The sequence below is a fragment of the Carlito syrichta genome, unplaced genomic scaffold (genome assembly GCF_000164805.1).
Source record: "Carlito syrichta isolate Samal-C Ts95f unplaced genomic scaffold, Tarsius_syrichta-2.0.1 Scaffold316058, whole genome shotgun sequence".
Lineage (NCBI taxonomy): Eukaryota > Metazoa > Chordata > Mammalia > Primates > Tarsiidae > Carlito > Carlito syrichta.
In genome coordinates this window covers 83,250-101,513 of record NW_007260154.1, presented here as the reverse complement: position 1 = coordinate 101,513, position 18,264 = coordinate 83,250, and positions in this window count along the sequence as shown.

Genomic DNA, 18,264 nt, shown 5'->3' with positions numbered 1-18,264 from the left:
CAGCTCACAGTGCTGTCTTTGGACTTGCCATCTTTCATTATATATCTCTGGGGAACCCTGACTAATCTAATTCTCCATAGTCTTAACACCAGAACAGAAATCTGTATGTTCCCTGTTAAATCCACCTAAATGGATCTGAGAAGGAATGGGCATCACGGAGTGAGCAGTTGCCAGACAAGTGGTGTCGGGTTCTAATCTCTAATCCAGCTCTTGTGATGCTTGCAGTTGCCCTAGTCACCGGTGTGTATCAGTGGCTCTACTCCATCTGGGGAATAAAGCCCAGGTCCAAGCAGGTCCCAGAGAACAACTTCAAAATCAGGAATCACTCAAGCTCCTTCCTGCGTGCCTTTTTGAATGAGACCTAGGCCTGTGGTCCAGACTGGTTACGAATGTCAGCACCAGTTGCGGGAGGGGGCAGAGCAAAGGGAAATGGAAGTCCAAGTCCCAGACAAGGGAGCATGAGAGAAGCAGGGCAAGCTCACAAGTGCCTACTTAAGATTCATGGTGAAGAACAAGGGCTGCATCTATAGGCTGGAGCTTGCCTCAGAGAACCAACCATGGGAGGGAGAGGAGTCTTAAGGCCTTGGAGAGCCTCAGAGCCAATAACTTTCATTTGAGTTGTGTATCCCAAACCCAACAGACAATAGACTCCTCCTTTTTACTTAGCTAGAACCAACTAGAAAATTAAATATTAATTATCTCTGAAGGTCGCCATGAAACACAAACAAATACTCCCTATCAATACATAAGGAGATCCTACCACCCAACCATGGCCGCCATGTCTCTATTCACCTTAGTTCCTCCCTGACACGTAATTCTTTCAATACTGCTTCAGAAGTACCAAGGTAAACGACATTCTCATGCCCTCTCACTCACCCAAATTGTAATCATCTGTGACAGACTTGACTTGAGTAATAATGTGGACTCTCTCTTCTCACAGGCTCTGCAAATAATGATTGGCTTCATTCACGGTGCACTGGGGTTTCTCTGGATGAATCTGTTTATCTTACAAGAGGAATTTGAAAATATTGGTCCCATCCCCCTACTTCTTATAGCGATACACTCATTTGTGTCAGCAATTTTTGTGAGTAAACCATGGCATTATTGATTTTAATACATTAATTTTTACCGAATCAAGTAAATTATTCAGGTGGTTAAGCAATGAGCTGAAGACCCAATTTTTGACTTAGAAGGAGTTCACTTTTGTGTGAAAACAGACTTAGTAAAAGTCTTTCTGTGTTTGTTGCGTGTTTTGGTAAGTTTCTTGAGAGAATGGAGAGTATATGTGGAAAAGATATGAAAGAAGTATGCTTGAAGAAAAAGAGAGGGGCTGATTGGATAATTATAAGGCTTATCTTTTGCAGAGTGAAAATCCAAAGGTCTTGGCTTACCATCTGGGGCTTATAGATGCCATTTTAAAAGAGGTTGTATAACAAAAGAGAAAAAACGTGACCGGGGACCCAAAAGGAATCTCAGTGAATTAAACAGAGATTTCTAAAGTGGATGTTTTGAGTAAGGATATTATAATAACCTCATGGTCATAATTGCATGGACATGTCTAATTGCAAATCAATACACTCGGAGAAGCCCAAAGCCATGATTTCCTGCAAGTTATTTTTAGTTCATGATTACATTCAGGAGTCTTTTTACTCATAAGTAATGTGGCCTAGTCACACAATCGACATTTCAACTGTATCAAGTTTTCAACTGAACAGAAGTTGAAAGTTAACCCAAGGTTAAATTTCCCCCTAGAGGAGAAAGGGTTTCATTACCTCCTTGCCCACCATTTTGCACTCTTCAGACAAACGCAAACCTTAAAGGGAGAGAAGATTTAGTAAAACACAGGGCCTGTGCTTTGTGAAAAGGTCCCTGAGACATAAAAGAAGTCATTTCACCCTGAGAAAGGCCTGGTGATCACTGCCCTGGCTGAAAGACATTATTTCCTCAAAGGTTTTCCCATAGTGGGAGTCCTCAAGAGGAAGGTATTATCAACACTGAGAACTTTCTGGAGGCTGTATGTAACAAAGAACAATTATTTAAACCTAAACAATACAATGAAACACCTATGACAAGACATCTGAAAGCATTCCAAAGCCAAGTTGTGGAAGAGGAACTTACAACAGCGATTACCCACAATTATTTCATTTTGTATCTATTGTGTATCAGGTACCTTCCACAGGCACTTTAAGTTCATTTTACCTAACTGCCATAACAAGCCCATGAGAAATCTATCCTGGATCCCCATTTTACAAATGGAGGAACTAAGGCTTAGGGAACTCAAGTAACTCTTACACAGTGACACAGCAATAAAGTGTCAGGTTAAAAAATCAAGCTTCCATGATGAGATTTCATTTTTTGAACAGAAGACGTCCCAATCCCTTTCTAAGCATATTTAAATAATCTTTTGTTATTGCTGCAGGCAGAGTGAACACAGGTCTAAGATATAGCATGCAGTAAAATTTAATTCGTGATATACCATAAATGATGATCCTTTCAACTCATGCCACCAGGTGATAATAGCATTTAAGACATATATGCCTGTGGAAGGCAAACTCAATCCTCAAAGCAATGCGTTCTGAAACTGTTTTTCATTGACAAATTTTTTTTTTATAACATTATGGGAGGAGCGTGGTTCTTGCAAGTAAGAGCCACCACACTGTCCACTAGGGATTATTTCCTAATAATTCAGGTCATGGGATCAATAAATGACAATCAAAGCCAAAGATTTGCCTGTGACATCTCTCTCATAAAGTCACTGTGAGATCATTAAGTCTCATCACCTATGCAAAGCTCTCATTAATGACCAGAGACTTTAAAAATCTTTTCATCCCTGTGACAGAGAATTAGTGGATTCTTTTCCTTAGAGATTCTGCTAGTGGGTCCTACAAATTGGAAATGGGTTTTTTCATGTTAAAACTGCTTCCTTCAGAGAATTCAGTGCTTCTGTAGCTATCAGGAATGCCACTGGCATTATGAGAAGAACTTGTTGAGGGGATCATCGTAAGGCATGGGTGTTTATAAATGCTGTTTCTATCCCCAGTTCATCAATTCAGGATCCAGCAGTGTGATACAGAAGCCTGTTACACTATATAAGGTATGTCAGAAAGTTGTGAGAGACTCCTAAGATGAAAATGTCACCTGGCATAAACAGGGAAGGAGAAATTATTGCTCCTGAGCCAACTTTTGGAGGGAAAAAAACTTAAAAAAAAAAAAAAAGTAAAAGTTTCCCTTGGCCAGCCTATAATTCCAGCACTTTGGGAGGCCAAAGTGGGGGAATTCCTTGAACCCAGGAGTACGAGACCAGCCAGGGCAACATAGCGAGACGTTGTCTCTACAGAAAATTTAAAAAATAAGCCTGGCATGGTGGCGTGCACCTGTAGCCCCAGCTACTCAGGAGGCTGAGGTAGAAGGAATTTGAGGCTGCAGTAAATCATGATCGTGCCACCATACTCCAGCCTGGGCAACAGAGTGAAACCCTAACTTTTTATAAAAAGTTTTCCAAATGTTTGGATGAAGAAAATAATTTGTATAAGGTTGTGCCCCAGTGCATCTTTTGTGCGTGTGTGCTGGAGGACACAGTGTAAGCAGTAAGACCGTATGGCCACAGGTATGGGCAGTGGCTCAAACCTGTAATCCCAGCACTTTGAGAGGCCGAGGCGAGAGGATTGCCTGAGACCAGCCTGGGCAACTTGGCAAGACCTCGCCTCTACAATAAATCAAAAAATTAGCCAGGCTTGGTGTCATGTGCCTGTTGTCCCAGCTATGTGGGAGGCTGAGACACAAGGATCGCCTGAGCCCAACAGGTTGAAGCTGTGGTATTAGTGAGTGTTCTACTGCACTCCAGCCTGGGTGGCAGAGTGAGATACCAACTCTAGATAGATAGATAGATAGATAGATAGATAGATAGATAAATAGATAATAAATAAATTTTTTAAAAAGATATGAGCGTTTCCATGGAATATATCATTTCAAGCTCTCTAATGAACTGTATACAACCAAACAAAACTCTGACCTGGGGAACAAAGCATTAGGAAGGGAGAAAGCACAGTTAGAGTAAGCTTAAACGAGCAGTGTTTAGTTGGGGAAGGGGATTAGACAAAACAATATATGCAAAGAAAACTGCCCTCAGCAAACCCAGGGCTAGGGAGTGTCATTAGAATGCAAACCAGAGGCAACATATCCAACAGAGGATCATCTTCTTTCAGAACCACCCCCTCCCACACCCCCACCTCTACTCCCACAGTATACCCTTATGGTTAGGGTCACAGCTCTGGAGGCAGATGGCCTGAACTCTAATTTTTTCTGTCCTACTGCTGCCCCTGCAGCCTTAGACAAATTACTCTGTGCGTCCGGGATTGTTGTGAGGATTAAATTAGTAAGTAAGCTTAAAGAACGGTACTGGGCGTGCAGGCAGGACTCGGCTTATGAAAACCTGCTAAGAAAAATAGTGTGTGTCTAAAAACGTATGCATTTATTTATATGTTAACCTGGAAAAATCTTTAGCTACCTGGGTAAGTTTTTAGCATCTTAATTGATTCTTTTCTTAATGTACAGCTCAATAGTTTTTCATCATATTCACTGGCATAAGCAATTATACCCACAGTCCATTTTAAAACAGCTATTGCCTCAAAAAACAAACCTGTACCCCTTGGGTATCACTCCCAGCTTCAGCCCCTAGTTCTCCCCAGCCCTAGGTAACCACTAATCTACTTTTTATCTCCATAGATTTGCCTATTGCGGACATTTCATTAAAAATGAATCATATAATATGCAGCAATTTTTTGTGATTGGCTTCTTTCATTTAACATAATGTTTTAGGCCGAGGGAGTGACTCACGCCAGGAATCCCAGCGCTTTGGGAGGCTGAGGCCAGGAGGATTCCTTGATCCCAGAAGCTCAAGACCAACCTGGGCAACATATCGAGGCCCCACCTCATATATATGCTCGTGAATATCTGGTTTTCCAAGCATATATATGATTTAGCCAGGCTTGGTGGCACACATGTGCAGTCCCAGCTACTCAGGAGGCTGAAGAGAGCAGATTGCTTTAGTCCAGGAGTTGGGCCTGCGGTGCACTGTGATCGTGCCACTGAACCCCAGTTTGCGTGAGAGTGAGACTCTGACTCAAAGTAATAATAATAATGTTTTAAAAGTACATCCATATTGTAGCATCGGGTTGGAGGCTGTGGTGAGCCATGATTGCACCACTGCACTCCAGTCTGGATGACAGAGACATCAGCTCAAAACAAAACAAAACAATAAACCATAATTTTTTTTTTTTTTTTTGAGTTGGAGTCTCACTCAGTCGCCCAGACTGGAGTGCGGTGGCTGCTCCCGGCCACCGCAGCCTCACCTGCTGGGCTCTGGCGATCCATCTGCCTCAGCCTTCCGAGTAGCCGGAATTATAGGCATGCGCTACCATGCCCAGCTGATTTTTTGATTTATTGTAGAGATGAGGTCTCACTGCCCAGGCGGGTCTCGAACCCGCGGGCTCAGGCCATCCACTCACCTCAGCCTCCCAAAGGCGTGGGATGACAGGCTGAGCCACCGAGCCCGGCCTACCATAATGTTTTAAAAGCATATACATGTGATAGCATACATCAATACTTTGTTCTTTTATGGTCAAATAATATTTCATTATATAGATATATCACATTTTGTTTATGAATTCATCAGTAGAACATTTGAGTTAATTTCACCTATATATGATTATGGATGATGAATAATTATGAATAGTGTTGCTATAAACATTTGTGTACAATTTTTTTGCTTGAACATATATTTTCAATGCTTTGGGATACATAACTAGAAGTAAAATTAGTCTATTTATCCATCAGAGAAAATGCCAGACTGCTTTCCAAAGTGACTACACCATTTTACGTTTCCACCAGCAGTATATGAGCATTCCTGCTTCTCCATATCATCACCAACACTTATTATCTGATTGATTGTAGCCATCCCAGGAAATTTGAAGTGGTATTTCATTGCGGTATAGGTTTGCATATTGCGATGATTAGTGTCAGCAAACATTTTTGTTTGTTTGTTTTATATAGCTTCTTTTTTAAATGTTTTATTTTAAAGATGTGGGGTACAGTTCAGGGTTAGGTATACAAATGTTCATTATGCAGGTACCCTTCTTGATGAGGGTGCCTCCCCCTCCCCTAGCAGTTTTCCACTGCTGCCAATCCCTTTCTTGTAGTATTATAATTGTTTAAGGCCCGCTTATGAGTGAGAACATGTGATACTTGGTTCTTTGTTTCTGTGATAGATCACTTGGTATTATAGTCTCTAAGTCTATCCAAGTTGCTGTGAAATTCATAATTTTGTCCTTCTTTACATATTCCATTGTGTATATGTGCCACATTATTTTTTATCCAGTCCTCTTTCGATGGGCAGCACCGTTGGTTCCATGTTTTTGCTATTGTAAATAATGCTGCAATAAACATGCATATGCGAGTATCTTTTTCCATAGAGTGATTTGAGTTCCTCTACGTATATTCCCGGTAGGAGGATTGCGGGGTTGTATGGGAGGTTGATTTTTAGATCTTCCAGGAATTGTCACACTGCTTTCCACAGAGACTGTACTAGTTTGCACTCCCACCAACAGTGTAGAAGTGTTCCCTTTTCGCTGTATCCTCTCCAGCATCTGTTGTTTTTTGAGTTATTGATGATGGCCATCCTGACTGGAGTTGGGTGGTATCTCAGTGTGGTTTTAATATGCATTTCTTTGATGATTAGTGAGTCTGATCCTTTTTTCATGTGTCTGTTGGGTGCTCGTATGTCCTCTTTTGAGAAGTGTCTATTCATATCTTTTACCCACTTTGTAATGGGACTGACAAACATCTTTTCAAAGGCTTATTGTCCATCTGTGCATTTTCTTTAGAGAAATGTCTATTCAAGTTCGTTGTCCATTTTTAACTGGGTTATTTGCCTTTTTATTATTGAATTGTCAGAGTTTTCATGTATCTGAGACACAAGTCCTTATCAGATATGTGATTTGCAAATATGTTCCCATTCTGTGGATTGTATTGTCACTTTCTTGATAGTTTCCTTTGAAACACAGAAGTTTTTAATTTTGAGGAAGTCCAACTTATCTATTTTTCTTTTGTTGTTTGTGTTTCTGGTGTCATATTTAAAAGTTCATTTCAGAAACTGAGGACATGAAGATTTATGCTTGTCTTCTTACAGACATTTTATAGTTTCAGCACTTATAGCTAAATATTTGATCCATGCTGAGCTAATATTTGTGAATGGTGTTTTGTATGTAAAGGTTCGATTTCATCCTTTTACATGTGAATATCTGGTTTTCCAAGCATCATTTGTTGAAAAGACTATTCTTTTCCCCATTGAGGTGTATTGGCACCCTCGCAGGTTTATTTCTGGACTTTGAATTCTATTACTGATCTTTATATAAACACCACAATATCTTGATTACTGCTGCTTTGTAGTAAGTTTTGAAATCAAGAAGTGCAAGTCCTTCAACTTTATTATTTTGTAAGATTGTGTTGGCTATTTGGGGTTCTTACAATACCATATAAATTTATGATCAGCTTGTCAATTTCTGCAAGAAAAGCAAGCTGGGACTTTGCATCATATCTGTAGATCATTTTGTGGAGTATTTCCCTTACCAATATTAAGTCTTCACATCCATGAACATGGATGCTTTATTTATACTTGTCGTTTGCCAATGCTTCCTTAGCTTTCAAAGTAAGTTTTGCAACTTTTTTTCTCAATTTTTTATTCTTAAATACCTTTTTCTTTTTGATATTATTGTAAATAGGATTGCTTCCTTAATTTTATTTTCATATGGTTCATTACAAGTAAATAAAAATACAATTGATTTTTGTGTATTGATCTTATATCTGGTAATCTTGCTAAACATTTATTATTTCTAATAGTTTTTAGTGGATTCTTTAGAATAGTCCATATACAAAAACATGTAATTTGTAAATAGATATAGTTTTACTTCTTCCTTGACAAATCTAAATGCTTTTTGGTGTTTTTTTTAACGGCTTAACTATTCTGCCTAGAACCTCTAATACAATGTTGAATAGAAGTTAGGAGAGCATGTATTGCTGACTTGTCCTCATCTTGCAGAGAAAGCATCCAGTCTTTCATCAATAGCTATGCTAAGTATTTCCTTTATCAGGTTGAGATATAGAAAAAAGTTCTCTTTTTTTCAGTGTTTTTATCTTAAAAGGGTGATGGATTTTTTGCCAAGTGCTTTGTCTATATCTATTGAGATGATCATATGTGTTTTTCTATGTTATTGATAAGGTATATTATGTAAATAAACTTTGGAAAATTGAACCAACCTTGCTTTTGTGGAATAAATCTCACTTGGTGGTGGTGTACAAGCATACCTCATTTTATTATGCCTTGCTTTATTGCATTTCACCTATAATGTGTTTTTTACAAATTAAAAGTTTGTGGGCCGGGCTCGGTGGCTCAACCTGCAATCCCAGCACTTTGGGAGCCCAAGGTGAGTGGATTGCCTGAGCCAGCGGGTGAGTGGATTGCCTGAGCCACCGGGCAATTTGGCGAGACCTTATCTCTACAATAAATAAAAAATTAGCCAGGCATGGTAGCATGCGCCTGTAGTTCTGGCTATTTGGAAGACTGAAGCAGAAGGATTGCTGGAGCTCGGTAAGTCGATGTTGGGATGACTGTGAGCGTGCAACTGCATGCTCCAGCTAAAAAAAAAAAGTTTGTGGCAACCCTGCATTAAGCAAATCTGTAAGCATCATTTATTCAACATGTCTCTGTGCCACATTTTGGTAATTCTCACACTATTTCCATCTTTTTTATGATTTTTATATTTTTCATGGTAATCTGTGACACATGATCTTGGATATTGCCATTGTCATTGTTTTGGGGATACCACAAACTGTGCCCTATAAGATGGGAAACTTAATTGGTACATGGTATGTGTCCTGACGACTCCACTGACCAGCCATTCCCCTATCTCTGTCCCACGACTCAGTCCTCCCTATTCCCTGAGACACAATAGAGAAATTAGACCAGTAACAACCCTCCAATGGTTTCTAAGTATTCAAGTGAAAGGAAGAATCACGTGTCTCTCATTTAAATCAAGAGCCGGGCTTGGTGGTTCAGCCTGTAATCCCACGCCTTTGGGAGGCTGAGGTGAGTGGATTGCCTGAGCCCGCGAGTTTGAGACCCGCCTGGGCAGGCGAGACCTCATCTCTACAATAAATCAAAAAATCAGCCGGGTGTGGTAGTGCGCGCCTGTAGTTCCAGCTACTTGGAAGGCTGAGGCGGAAGGATCGCCGGAGCCCAGCAGATCAAGGCTGCAGTGGCTGGGAGCGGCCACTGCACTCCAATCTGGGCGACAGAGTGAGACTCCAACTCAAAAAACAAAAAACAAAAAAAATGAGCCGGAAATGATTAAGTTTAGCAAAGAAGCCATGTAGAAAGTTAAAATAGGCCAAAGCGAGACCTCTGGCACCAAAATAATTAGCCAAGTATAAATTCAAAGGAAAAGTTCTTGAAGGAAATTAAAAGCACTACTCCAGTGCACACACAAATGATAAGAAAGCAAAACATCCTTATTCCTAATATGGAGAAAGTTTGAGTGATCTGGTTAGGTCAAACCAGCCACAACATTTTCTTAAGCCAAAACTTAATCCAGAGCAAGGCCATAACTTTCTTCCAGTCTGTTAAGGCTGAGAGAGATGATGGAGCTGCAGAAGAATAGTTTGACGCTAGCAGAGGCTTGTTCATGAGCCGGGCATGGTAGCTCAAGCCTGTAATCCCAGTACTTTGGGAGGCAGAGGCAAGAAGACTGCCTGAGCTCAGGGCTTTGAAACCAGCCTGAGCAACATGGCGAGACCTCGTCTCTACAATAAATCAAAAAATTAGCTGGGCATGGTGGTACATGCCTGTGGTTTCAGCTACTTGGAAGACTGAGGCAGAAGGATCCCCCCTTAGCCTAGCAGGCCGTGGGTGTGCCACTACACTCCAGCCTGGGCAGGAGAGTGAGACTCCAACTCAAAAAAAAAAAGCTGTCTCCACAACATAAAAGTGCAAGGCGAAGCAGCAAGTGATGATGTGGAAATTGCAACGTTATTCAGAAAATCTAGCTAAGATAATTAACGTAGGTGGCTATACTAAGCAATGGATTTTCAAAGTGGATGAAACCTTTACAGAAGGTTAATGATGATATATTGAAGAAATATATTTTCTATTGGCAAAAGATGCCATCTAGTACTTTCATAGCTAGAGAGAAGTCAATGTTTTGCTTCAAAGCTTCATCAGGCTGACTCTCTTGTTAGGGACTGATGCAGCTGACGACTCTTCAGGTTGAAGCCAATGTATACCTTCCATTCTAAAAATCCTAAGGCCCTTAAGAATTATGCTAAATCTATTCTGCCTATGATCTAAAAATGGAACAACAAAACCCGGATGAACATCAGTTTACAGCGTGATTTACTGAATATTGTAAGTCCACTGTTGAGAACTACTACTCAGAAAAAAAGATTCCTTTCAAAATATCACAGCTCATTGACAATTCACCTGGTCACCCAAGAGCTCTAGGGAGATGTACAAGATTAATTTTTTTTATGTCTGCCATCACAACATGCATTCTGCAACCAAAGAGTAGTTTTGACTATCAAGCCTTATTATCTAAGAAATACATGCTGTAAGGCTACAGTTGCCATAGTGATTCCCCTGATGGATCTGGGCAAAGTGAATTGAAAACCTTCTGTTAAGGATTCACCATTCTAGATGACATTAAGAACATTCATGATGTACAGGAGGAGGTCAATGTATCAGCATTAATAGGAGTTTGGAAGAAGTTGATTCTAATCCTCATGAATAACTTTGAGAGGTTCAAGACTTCAGTGGAGGAAGTCACTGCAGATAGGGTGGAAATAGCAAGAGAATTAGAATTAAAAATGGAAACTGAAGATGAGACCGAATCGCTATAATCTTGTGAAGAATGTCCTATATGCAGTTGAAATGACTGTACATTCTGCAGTTTTTTGTTTGTTTTTTTTTCCCCTCAATGGAATGTTCTATAGATGTCTGTTAGGGCTAGTTGGTTAATAGTGTTGTTCAACAAGTCTCCTGTTTTCTTGTTTGTCTTCTGCCTGGTTGCTTTATCACAAGCCAGAACAAAAGACATCACAGTCCGGTATTCTCAGTGGAGTCATGACTAAAGTAGAGCCTACATCTCAGGAGTAAAAGCTGGACAGAAGAAGATATCCCCAATATCTTGGTTGCACTCACCTAGGACTTGCCCTCAGCAATGGGTATCAAAAGCAGGATTGGAAGTGCTAACTAGACAGCATGCCCCTCCTGGGAAGATAGTACTAGATAACACTCCTACTGGGATCTGAGAGGAAAGGAAGCCTGCTGTTCTTGGCTAAACCAACTTAGAGTGTTCTTGGCTAAACCAACCTAGAGTGTTCTTGCTGAACTGAGAGAAGGGAGGGAGAGTGCAGGTCTTGGTTCAGATCCTATCAACTCACAGTTTTTACTGAATTTTAGTCGACTTTTCTCAAATAACTATTTCTTTATTTGCTGCATGCCTTCAAAAGAGTTCCAGAGATTTTACATGATCGAGTTTTTTCCTGTAGTCCTTTTCATAAGTTGGACTGGGAAATTAATTCAGAGTTCCTCATATTCTGATGCTGGAAGTGGAACCCTTCAAAAGTAAAAAGTAATAATGTGTATACTTAATTCTATGAATGATTTATTAGAATTTTTTGGAACAGAAGTCCATTTCTATAGGTAATCCTGATTCATAAGCTTCTCTGTCCTCATAAGCTGATAAGTATGCTGAGGTTTTATAAGTATATTGCAACCTGAGTTTGTACTAAGGAGGAATTTTTTTAGTTGACAACTCTAGCAGCACAGCTCTACTCATCCCTAAAGTTAAAATTGAAAATCTTTAGCATATCATACTAGATTATCATCTATCCCTTGCCTGCCTCGCTGTTCACATTTTATCCAACTCCCTTTTAACACTCCCCATTCTACACCAAATGCCAGATATTTCCCTGAAGACCTGCTTTCCCATGCTTCTGAAATTTTGTCCTCACTCTCTCTTCCATAATACACTTCCCCAGTTTTGTTCATTATTGCGAACTGAATCTGATTCTGTTAAGCAAAGACGGGAAGATGCCAGGCTTATAGCATCCACAAGAGAAGAAGGACCAGGGTGTTGTCATCACAAGACATCATAACTGTCCTCTGGCACTCAAGGTCACCATTGTGTAGCATCACAACTGTCTCTGCTATGAATAAGTTTTAAGTCTTTAAAGTCATCTTTAAGTCACTTGCTCAAGATTCACAATTTGTGGGATAATTTTTTTGGCCATGCCCTGACCATGGCTCTAAGAGTTTGGAGAGAGGAAAAATCTCCCTCCTCTGACTTTCATAGTAGAAGTCTGATCAACCTCTTTCATAAAGATTAAACCTATAAGGGACACACCTCATTAACAAGAGTCCCTGAATAATGAACATTTGTATACCCAACCCTGAATTGTACCCCACATCTTTAAAATAAAAAAAATTAAAAGGAAATAAAATACAAAAAATAAAAACCTATAAGGAGAGGCCACAAAATAGGAAGAGGACTGCCTGCAAGACAACCAAAAATGTATATGTCGACTCAAGTCCTTTCCTTTGTCTAGCATCAAATCACACTCTTCTTCCTATTATTACAAAAAACCCTCCTTTTAAACATGTAACTATTTATCACGCATACATACAAAATACATACAGCCCCTTCTCAGAGGAGTAAAGCCTTCCTTTACCACTCATGCCAGGGCCTCAGTGTCATTCGAAAGAATGTGGATACTGTCTTAAAGGAAGTTAGGAACCACTGAAAGGTTTTAAAGTAGCAAGTGCCATTATACTGGAAGAATGACATTGACAAATTTAAACTTTATGCTGATCAACAGCATAACATTTATTAAATTGTATTAAATGAAATGAAGTGCTAAGTGTCCCAATTCTGTCTTCTGCATTCAATTGTAAGCTCCTTGAGTTGAAGTCTGATGTTGTCCCTAGCACAATGTTTTAGCACATTGTAGGCCCTGTGTAATCATTTGTTGAATGAATAAATAAATAACTCTTCTAAAAAAGAAATTTTTATCCTACTGACTCCTAGACAAATTTGAGGCAGAGTTCTAATATCAACCAGTGTTAAGATTTCAGAGGGCAACCCCCTAGGGTCCCTCCTGCTCTGGGAGCTTTTCTATCCTCTCAATAAATCCTGCTTTAAAACTTTTTTTTTTCCAGAAAGTCATATTTTTGAACTTTAATTTGAATGTTCTAGCCAATATGACAGACTAATTGTTTCATCAAAATCTGTTCATGCTGTTGGTGACCAGTTTTTCTCTGTGTGTTTATTACAGCTTGTTGTGGCTGTTGTAATGAACAGCATAAGTATCTCTGTGACTGCAATTGGTATAGTAGTATTCAGCGTTGAGATTGCAGTTTTTGAATCAAATGCAACTATATACACTTGGCCAAATGTAAGTACCAATTTTAATAATTTCATCTAAATTTTAGATATTAATGAAAATCTGTGGTGAATGATGTGAGTATGTTGACGTGAGTAAGATATTAAGAAGGCAGCTGAATTTTGTAACCATCTTTGGCATAGAAATAGAAAAATGGACTGGTTTTTCTCTAAATGGTGAGCATCTTGAAAAATCAGTTTTCCTAAAAATTTTGGAAACACCAGAAACCTCAAAGAGAAATAAAAGCTATTTTAATACTTGAAGATAAAATGAGAGACTATGTAGAAAACCCCAAAGTCTTACCTGAAAAATTGCTGCAGCAGTAAAACTGTTCAGTAAGGTGTCTGGATAGAGGAGAAACCTACAAAAATTAATAAATTTTCTTTACACTAGAAATAACCACTTAGATATTCATATGGAAAAAATAATAAATAGCCTGATCAAATAACAGTGAAACTATAAAAATGTACTAAGGGGCATAAAATTAACTGAATAATTTGAAAAACTGTGTTCTTGAGTGCAAGTTCACAATATCATAAAATCGCAAGTTTCCACAAGTTAATACATAATTGTGATGCAATTTAATTTAGAACCTCAATAGCATTTTGGAAGAAATGCAATAGAATTACTCTAAAATGCATATGAATAGTAAAACAATTGCATGAAAATTGGTAAGAAAGTCTAGAAGTACATAATGATTGGGGAGGGCCAAAGAACTTGTTATTAGGCTATTATAACAAAAAAGTATAGTATTTATACACTAAAAGAAAAATTGAACAAAGAACAGAATAGAGAGTTAAAAAATAAATCCAAGTATAGATGAATACATACAGGGGTGCCAAAAAAATGTATATAGATTTTAAGACATGCTCTGTATGCATTACATTTCAAAGTTGAATTAAATTACAGTAGTAATGTGTAGTATGACATTTGGTCAACAGTGCTTTCACCATTTTATTTGACTGTCCTGCCTGTCACATGGTGATGCTAGCCTTCATTTGGTTAATGTCATCTTTTGAGTGAATGTCATACTCAAAATGTGTATACATTTTTTGGCAGCCCTGTATTATGTTATGAGAGATAACACTGCCAGTAAACAGGGAAAAGATGAAACTCAGGTAAATGGTATTAAGTTTATAAGCTATCCATTTCAAAGAAAATAATAATGGGCACTTACTTTGCATCATGTACAAAAATAAATCACAGATTAAGTGGATAAACATGAAAACTATAAAAATCAGCATAAAATATAGAATTAATATAATAGCTCCATAAGCAATAAAGAAGATTAAGAAATAAAGGAGGAAAAGAGACACGTTTCATGTTGTTAATACTTGCATTTTTAATATAGCATAAGCTGAGACAGCAATAGCCTAAAGAGTGTGAGCACTGCCCAGTGGACTGGGGGAATCAGATCACCCCTCAAGTGGGGCAAAGATTGGGGCTGTCTCCCTAGCAGGCTCAGAAGAAAGAGCCACAGAAGGTTCTTCTCTGGTCTTAAAATCTCACAAATTCTTTTCTGTTTGGTACTGGACTTGTCTAGGGCCCACAACCCCTTTTTTCTTTCTCATTTCTTGCTTTTGGAATGGAAAAGTATAGCCTATGCCTTCCCCACTATTGCATCTTAGAAGAAAATAACTTATCTTCTGGTTTCAGAAGCCCACAGGCAGAGACAAATTTTGCCCCAGGATGAACCATATTATGAGCCTCACCCATAACCGATGTAGATGACGAGATTTGGGGATTTTGGGTTTTATGATATTTAGTACAGATGTTGGATTTAGGGTTGATACTGGATAAAACTTTTGGATATATTGAGATCGGGTGAATATATTTTGCATATGGGAAGAACATGAATTGGGAAGAACTAGAGGCAGACCGTTATGAGTTGAATTCAACACACGAGGAGGGATCCCAAAAAACCTGAATTTATTTATAAAAAATTGTGTATTTATTCTTACATGTTCAAACTTCAGTCACCTTCAAAGGACTCTCTGTTGGATGCAATACACCTATCGAGATGCTTTTTTCGCTTCCCATAACAGTTTTTAAACTCGTCAATTTTGATGCCTTTTAGTGCTTCTGCCATTTTTTGTTTCACTTCTTCCACATTGGCAAAACGTTTCCAATGTTTCTGGCAGACAAAAAAAAGTCACTTGGGGTGAGATTGGGTGAATAGGGAGGGTGGGACATGGGGATCATGCCATTACTGGAAAACACTTAGCACAGTATGGGCAGGCGCACTCATAAATCACCCATTTTGAAATAGGCAAGCGTGTTGAAAAAATATCTAAAAAATATTTCACTAAGCCGAACACAGACTCTCACAGCAACTCTAGCTGGTACACTGATGCTGGTGGGTTCCTAGAACACTTACCTAGCGGGAGAAGCCTGTACTGCAAGGGATTCACTCTCCAAAAAACAATTCCAGGTTTTGTTGGGTCCTCCCTCTTATATGTAAGACATTTGGGGGAATAGGATTATTGCAGGTGCAATTGGTTAAGATGAAGTCATGCTGAAATAGGTAGGCCATTAATCCAACATGACTAGTGTTCTTATAAGAAAGAAATTTGGATACAGGTATATAAGGAAGATGGTCATGTGAACACAGAGGTAGAGATAGGAGTTAGACTGCTACAAACCAAGGAACACCGTGGGCTACCAGAATCTGGAAGAGGCAAAGGAGAATCCTCTCCTAGAAGCTTCAGAAAGATCACGGTCAGTACATTGATTCTGGACCTTTAGCCTCCAGAACTGTGAGACAACAAATTCCTGCTGTGTTAAGCCACCCAGTTGGTGGTACTTTATTACATCAGCCCTAGGAAATGAATACAAGAGGCCAAAATGTAAATTCTCAACAAATTTAAAACATATTTAGTTGCTACAAAAAATATCCAAAAATAATTATACTTATGTGAAACTGATAGGATATTTATTCCCTATTTTCTAAATGTTGATGGAAATTAATTTTTAAATGGTTGATTCATATGAGGAATTTTTTTTAAATTCAGATGACTGGCATGATGCTTTTACAATACTTACTCATCTTCACCATCTTAGAGCTGGTCACTACAATCATAATTACCCGGTGGATTATGGCAGCACTTCTTAATGAACAATATCCTGAAGAAAGTGAGTAAATGTGTTTTTTTATGTCAAATTACAATAAAACAATTTCTTCTAAAACCTCTGTTGGCTGGCCTTGGTGGCTCAGCCTGTAATCCCAGTGCTTTGGGAGGCTGAGGTGAATGGATTGCCTGAGCCCGCGGGTTGGAGACCCTCCTGGGCAACTTGGTGAGACCTCATCTCTACAATAAATCAAAAATTAGCTGGGCGTGGTAGCACGTGCCTGTAGTTCCAGCTACTGGAAGGCTGAGGCGGAAGGATCGCCAGAGCCCAGCAGGTCGAGGCTGTGGTGGCAGGGAGCAGCCACTGCTCTCCAGTCTGGGTGACAGAGTGAGACTCCAACTCAAAAAAATAAAAAATAAAAAAAATAAAACCTCTGAGAGTTTAAAGTTTAGAATTGGGGAACAGGAGTGTTGCTTTAGAGTAAGGTCAAGAGCATCTGAAAAGCATGCTGAAATATCTTCTGCTCGATAACTGTGTGAAAGTGAAGTCCACCAACTTGCTCTGGCAAAACTATGAGACAGAAGTCTTTTAGACTTGCATCTCCCAAGAGATCAATACAAGAAATATATAAACCAAAGTGGTTTCAGAGGTCATACCAGGTAATATGAGACAGCGACAGCCTGACTGGGTTCTTGTGCCCACTGCCCCCACAAACAAAACTGATGAGGCTTCTGCGGTGGAGAATTTGCTATCACAAAGCAACTGAGTGAGGAGGGACATGAGAAGTCTCTCAAATCCACCTCCTTGAAAATTCAGAAGGTGAGGTTTTTAAAGGGAGCTTGGCAAGCAGAGGGATAGGCACTGTTGATTGGTTTGATGATGTCATGGAGGAGTATCCAGACTGTTGCAGGACTGGCATAAGACTTCCTGGCGTTCTGGACCTGGGTAAGAGTTCGGGTTCACCAGAGGACAAAGTCTGAAAAAGATATCAAATGCCATTCTTAGGCTTAAAAATAGATGCTATCTATAAAACAAGTCCCATGACCACCAGGCACTATCCTACCCCCACCACAATACACGCCCTCCTCACCCTACCCTGAGTTATCATAGAGTCTGTCTAGGAGGAAGATGTGAGGGAATGGAAGGCCTCTGGAACCTGGAGGTGCTTTGTCTTTCAAATCATTTTAGGTCCATTGTTTAAGAAAGATTATGTTGATCAGCCTTGCCCCTGTTCCAGGGGTCAGGACCTAAAGGTAATTTTATATAGACAGTTTCAGCCAGAAATGCTATAGACTCTAAAGTTCAGATTTAGTTTTGAAGTTTTGATTTCCAAAGCTTGGAATAGAAAATGCCTTCAGAAAATAAAGATTTTAGAGGACACAAAAGAGAGTACTTCTGGAATAGAAAAGTAGGTGGTACCTCCAAAAATCCATTCCTCCGTAAATCAGTAAGAACACTGGTAAATGTCAAAATCAACTGTTTTGAACCTTTGGAAATTAGTCAAAGAGCTACAACCATCCAAGGAGCATTCATTCAAATAAAATGGCTGACTCTTGGTAAGAACAGTGAACTCTGTGGTATCATAATATGCCTTGTTCCCATCCTTCTCACTCCATCTCTGCTGTTGCCTTTAAAAGTAACAATCTTAAAGTCATAGTATTTGTGAAAAACACCAGCCCAACGACCACAGGTGGGGCAAAGTGC